Source organism: Crocodylus porosus, unplaced genomic scaffold (genome assembly GCF_001723895.1).
Source record: "Crocodylus porosus isolate Cpor-Errol unplaced genomic scaffold, CroPor_comp1, whole genome shotgun sequence".
NCBI classification, from domain to species: domain Eukaryota; kingdom Metazoa; phylum Chordata; order Crocodylia; family Crocodylidae; genus Crocodylus; species Crocodylus porosus.
Window position 1 is genome coordinate 17267091 of NW_017728923.1, and position 6018 is coordinate 17273108.

The window sequence follows — 6018 nt, forward strand, 5'->3', positions numbered from 1 at the left end:
TTTTGCTGTACTGACATGATGTTGCATTGCTCCTGGGGCAGCTGCAGCTCCAGAAGCATGGGCACCAGATACCCTAAGTGGTGGCTGCAGGCGCTGCGGCTGGGTGGCTTCATGGCTTACAGTTCCCAGGGTGCCATGCTAATGGGACCAGACCAGGCTGTGCTGGGCTACAGGGCAGACGCTTGCAGCCCAGCACAGGCACCACCACCCACCTCGGCCCCTCCAAGTTATTTTTAATTCCTCCACCTATGGTGTCACTCCCACAATGCACTGCACAAAGCAACTGATTGTGATCTTCCACCATGCCAATCACATATGAGTAAATTTACCTTGCATATAACAAATTTTTGGTATAAAAAGGCTCATTGCATAAGAGTGAATTCACACAAACAGAACCTGCATAAAGTGAGGAAAACTTGTACAATATACACAAAGCAAAAACTAGGGACAGGTGCTGGTGCCTGTCATAGCATTAGTGGAAAAGAATAGAGACTGCTTATGTAGTCAGGACAAGGACTTCAAAGGAAATAGCAAATGTAATTGGAATTACCATTTTCCTCCTCTCACTCCACCTAGCTCCTACTAATTCCAGATGCAGCAGCAACAGTAGGTAGTTTATCATCTCATTCCACAGATTCTTCTCATTTCAGTACTCCACCACTACCAGGTTTGCAGCAGAGCTGCCTCTCACTTCCTAATCTGCACTCTAAAAGGAAAGAGTTCATACATTACTCAATAATATTATTTGTATTGTTAGCTTTTTTAGTCATATTCAGGGAGTCCAAGAGAGGCTCAGCCTTGTGTCATTGCTTACATATGCTGCTGCTGAAATTGTTTACAGACACAGAAAGAGTAAACTTGAATTTCAAAAGCCAAGAAGCAAAGCCAAACCTAATAGTTCTGCAGGTGATTTTTCTGCACTAAGAGAAAGAACTTTAACAATACTGAGTAACTTCAGTGGAAAATGCTTAGTGAAGTTTTTGGATGGGATTTTTTGGAACTCCACTGTTTCATTCCTGAATAAAGCAGCAGTTCTAGAGAACTTTTTGAGTTTGAAGTCTTAAAGATGAGGTTTACAAAAAAGAATAAGGTATTTACTCACACGGCCTCCTCTTAGCTTCAGTAGAACTTGGGTGGCCAAATCCCTTACTAGAACTCAACCTTAGATACTATCATATACTATACTTATTCAAATGAGGATATAATATGATCCCCAGAGTCTTGTCTCAGTCTCTGGGCCAGCAGGTTCATCATGCAGATGAACAGGATTGGGAAGAATGGGCAGTCCTGCTGATCGCAGTGATCAGGAACCCATTCATGAGCACTCCGCTGGTCACATCAGTGTACAGTGCCTTTATCTAAGCGACAAAGGTGGGGGGGCGGGGGCGCATCTTCTTCAATGTCTCAAAAAGGAACTGGTGGGACACTCAGTCAAAAGTCTTCTACGTATTACAGTTCAGCACAGGGACTCCCAGACCACTCTTCTGGTAGTACCACAGGGCATTCTGCCATTTCATAGTTGGTAGGGTTGGCAGGGACCTAAGCAGATCATCAAGTCCAACCCCCTGCCATGGGCAGGAAAGGATGCTGGGGTCAAATGACCTCAGCTAGGTGGTTGTCTAGCCTCCTTTTGAAGACTCCTAGGGTAGGGGCAAGCACCACTTCCCTTGGAAGGTGGTTCCAGCTCCTAGCCGCCCTGACTGTGAAGTAGTGCCTCCTGCTATCTAGCCTGAATCTACTCTCAGTCAACTTATGGCCATTGTTCCTTGTTACTCCCAGTAGTGCTTAGGGGAACAGGGACTCACCTGCTGGTCCCCCTTGGCAAGCTTATATGTGGCCACTAGATCCCCTCTCAGCCTTCTCTTGTGGAGGCTGAACAGGTTCAGGTCCTGTAGCCTCTCCTCGTAGGACCTCTATGGTGGCACATACCCTGCTGCCCCCTGATCATGCAAGTGGCCCTCCCTCCTCTGGACCCTCTTGATGTTGTCCACATCCCTCCTGATATTTTGTTATCAGGCATCCCCCCATTCCCGGGGGATTCTGGATAACAGAGCTTTTACTGTACTAAAAGCTGGGAGGAAGACTCAGTCTATGCGTGATTTTGTTTGCCCTGTGGGATCCACCCAGATGAAGTTTACTCTGGGGCCCTGGGATCCTTTGCCTACATCTACCAGGTGGTGGTTGCAGATGAACTGTTTCAGCAGCCTGGAAGATCTCTCCAGGTCTATCTCTTGGCCTCCACTCATTCTGTCTCACTCACTGATGATGCAGTTGAAGTCCCCTGTGATGACCACTCACTTGGTACTGAGCATGACCACAGCCCTGCTCTCTAGGAACTCACACCTTGCTTCCTGGTTGACTCAGGCATGTACATTCAGGAGACTGAATTTCCCTTCCTCTGTTTCAAAGTTGGTTTACAGTAGCCTGCCTGCAATGATCTCTGTGTGCTGTAGGGGTTGTGCTCTGTTTCCTTTCAGTTGGATGGCAACCCCTACTACTCTATTGTCATTTAATTCTGACCACATAGAGCAGGGGGTGGCAAACCCCAGCATATATGCCAGAGCATGGCACAGGAGGCCATTTTGTGCTTGGCACACTAGAGCCAGCTAAGACTCTGGGGAGCTGTCACTGGCCACAGAGCCTGGGCTGCTTGCAGCAGTCAGTGGGGAGGCTGCAAGCCCTGCTGTGAGCAGCCTAGGCTCCATGGCAGGCAGCAGCTACCCAGAGCCCAGGCCAGATGTGGTGTGCAGCCAGGAGGCTACAACCACTGCACTGTGGTCTGTAGCCCCAGCCCAGCTCCATGGCTGGCAGCGGCTGTATGTATGCCATAGTGTGCACAGCGGGGAAGGAGCCTGAGGTAGTGCAACTCCAGTCCCTTCTCTGTTGTGCACCCCAAGGTGTACATGTAGCTGCTGTGGCCACAGAGCTGAGCTGGGGCTTGAGACCCCAGGGCAGCTGTTTGTAGCCTGCCTGCCACCTGCTGTGAGCAGCCCAGCTGCTGGACCCCAGGGCTCCAGACCCCAGTGCAGCTGCTTGTAGGCTGCCTGCTGCAGGTGGCCCAGGCTCCATGGTAGGTGGCAGGGGCATTCCCAGAGTATGTCTTGAGGAGCAGGTCAGGTAAGGGGCCAGGGCTGCACTGCCACAGCAAGAATCAGGCCCCACTGTCTGCCCTTGGCATGCCAATGTCTTCCAAGCCCAGGTTGCAGAGTTTTTTGACTCCTGGCCCAAAAACATTGCCAACCTCATATAAGTCTTGTGCTTTATAGTCATGATCCCTGTTGGTTACATTTAATCATCTTCATAGCTGGTTTCTATTACTGAGTACATGCTGCTTTTGGCAGCAGTTTAGTGATAGGCAATGTATTTAATGAGATTTCCTTGTATGCAAATATAAAAAGAGGGACTTTTTTTCTCATGCTGACTGGGGTGGGGGGGGAACCTTGTCTTATATTTGAGTAACTGCAGTAACTGGTAAGAACCATTGCTGAACTCCTAGGCTGAACACCTCAAATTATGAGACCTTCAGATCCAAAATAAGCATTATCCCTCAACTCTACTTGCAGTGGAATGCTTTCAAAAGCTTACTAACTGGGTTATGTTTATCTAGTCAGGTATAGACATGAGACTTCCTTCCAGCATGGAAAATATCACCAAGGGAGTGGTTAACACCAGGGATGGGCAGTTATTTCAGGTAGCGGGCTGCTTAATGAGTTTTGGTGAACTGTTGAGGCCTGCAAGGGTAGCCCCTTAACAGGTGCCCTGCCCCCTGATCAACATCTTGGGACCAGAAGTCCCACCCCAAACTCTTGCCACTGGAAGTCCCTCCCCTTGCCCCAGAAGTATTCCGTTTGGGAGGGGAGGGTTGCCATCTTGGAATCAGAGAAAAAGCAAATCATAATAAAAGTCAAACACCTACTATAACATTTTAATTTTAATCCAAAAAATATTTTTGTCATGATTTGTGCATGCGTAGTGTATATAGAGATGATTGTATAATAATTAAAAAATAAAGTGTTACTTGTATATTGTGGGTGGGTGTGTGTGTGGGACGTGGTTGGGGTGTGTGTGGCAAGGGCTTGTAGGGAGGTGTGGCTGTATGTGTGGGGGCATAGGGTATGCTGGGGTATATATAGGGGAGTTGGGGTAGGATGTGGGTGTGTGGGATTTGTGGAAAGGAGGGAGAGACGGGGTGTGTGAGGACCTCCCTTCCCATGGTGCACGGCTCCCACAGCTGGTGGCAGCAGCAGCAAACACCTGGTGCTTGGGGTGCAGAGCTTCATGTGGTGGTAAGGAGTGCAGCCAGACCAGCCTGCCTCAGTCATGCGGGGCTCCCTGCAGCACATGGACAGCTCCTAGCGCTTGTGCACCATTGAGGGAAGCTCTGTGTGATGGAGTTGCCTGCCTTCTGTACCCCCTGCAGTACAGGTCCTGGGACTCCACTGGGAAGCACCCACACCTTGCCCACCCAAGCTCTGTGCTCCTGCTGTGCCTCTGGGTGTGGAATCTGTTCCCACCAGCCCCAGCCCCGTACTCTGTGCTCTCGCCCAGCTGCAGCTTCCCCTCCCCCCACCCCTGCCGCTTCCCTACCTGCTGCCCAGAGTGAGCACTGCAGCAGGGAGGTGTGGAGGAGCTATCGGATGCTGGGGAAGCCAAGGAAGTCCCCCAGTGGCTGCAGCAGTGGCAGCAGCAGCCCTGCCTGGAAACTGTGTCCTGGCTGGGCTGGGACCTTCTATGTATGAAGGTGGGAGCAAAGCACGTGGCTGGGCAGGATACAATTAGTTGGTGGGTGCCTGCGGGCTGGATGAAATGGTTTGGTGGGCCATATTCAGCCCATGGGCTGTATTTTGCCCACTCTTGGTTTAGACTCTCTGTGGAATCTCACAGCACTGTGTGTGCCTACAAGAAGATTTAAGACCATGTAATCCATTGGACTAAAGTTTTTAATTCACAAGGTGGCTAGCATCAGGAGTGCCAAGGGATTGTAACAGGATCCCCCCAGAGGTGGTACAGTTATCCACCCTGGCAATCTTCAAAAAGCATCTTGATGCCCATCTTGCTGGGGTCATTTGATCCCAGCAATCTGTCCTGCGCAGGTATGGGGGGGGGATGGCCCAATGATCAGTACGGTTCCTTCCAGCCCCAAACAACTATGAAACTTTGAAACTATGTCTAGCCACCTTTGACTCTTCAGCCTGAATGACTTGATAGCCATTTAGAGAGGAGGTAATGAGAAAGTCTTCCCTGCAAGTCTCGATCATATTCACACATCCAGATACATGGCAAGATTGTGTAACAGCTCTGCCAGTTCTGTCTCTGAAGTGTACGAGTACACTCGCTCAAGGAGTGTTTCAAGCAAATTCCCAATTTTGTCTACTGCATGGAATGTGTCCTATTGTAGTTACAACTGAAATTATTCTAGATTTATGAGTTTGTAACTTAGATCCAAATAATTAGTTTGTTAGGAAAAGCGGAATTAAATATCTATGCCTTTCTTTTTTATGTATCAGTGAAATATTAAAGGTTTAGCTTTGAGCAGAGAGAGGTAGTGTGTTAGTCTGAAGTTAGTGCAGCAATTAAGCCTGTGGAAATATGGAAGTATTTGATTCGGATTTGGATTCAGATTCAGCTGATTCAGAGGACAGTGATTCAATTCAGAGATTCATATCACTGTCCTGAATCGATTTGGCTGGATTGGCTTCAAAGGAATCAGCGCTGATTTGGAGAGATTCGGTGATTTCACCATAGACTATAATGGGGAATCACTGAAATATCTTTGACTTGTCATTTTCTGGCAGACGATGCAGGGCACTAAGGTGCCCTGCTCCTAGAAGAGCAGAAACTGCCTGGGAAAGGGCCCAAGGAGAGAGACAGAAGCCCAGGTGCAGGTTACCAAGGCAACAAGCCAGAGCGCAAATTAGCCTGCACCTGCATATGGTCTGCTGACCAGAAGGGGGAGGGACCTGGGCCCATCTCAACCCCAGGCTGGAGCTAGGGAAGGCAGTTCGCTGCTGGTGGCTA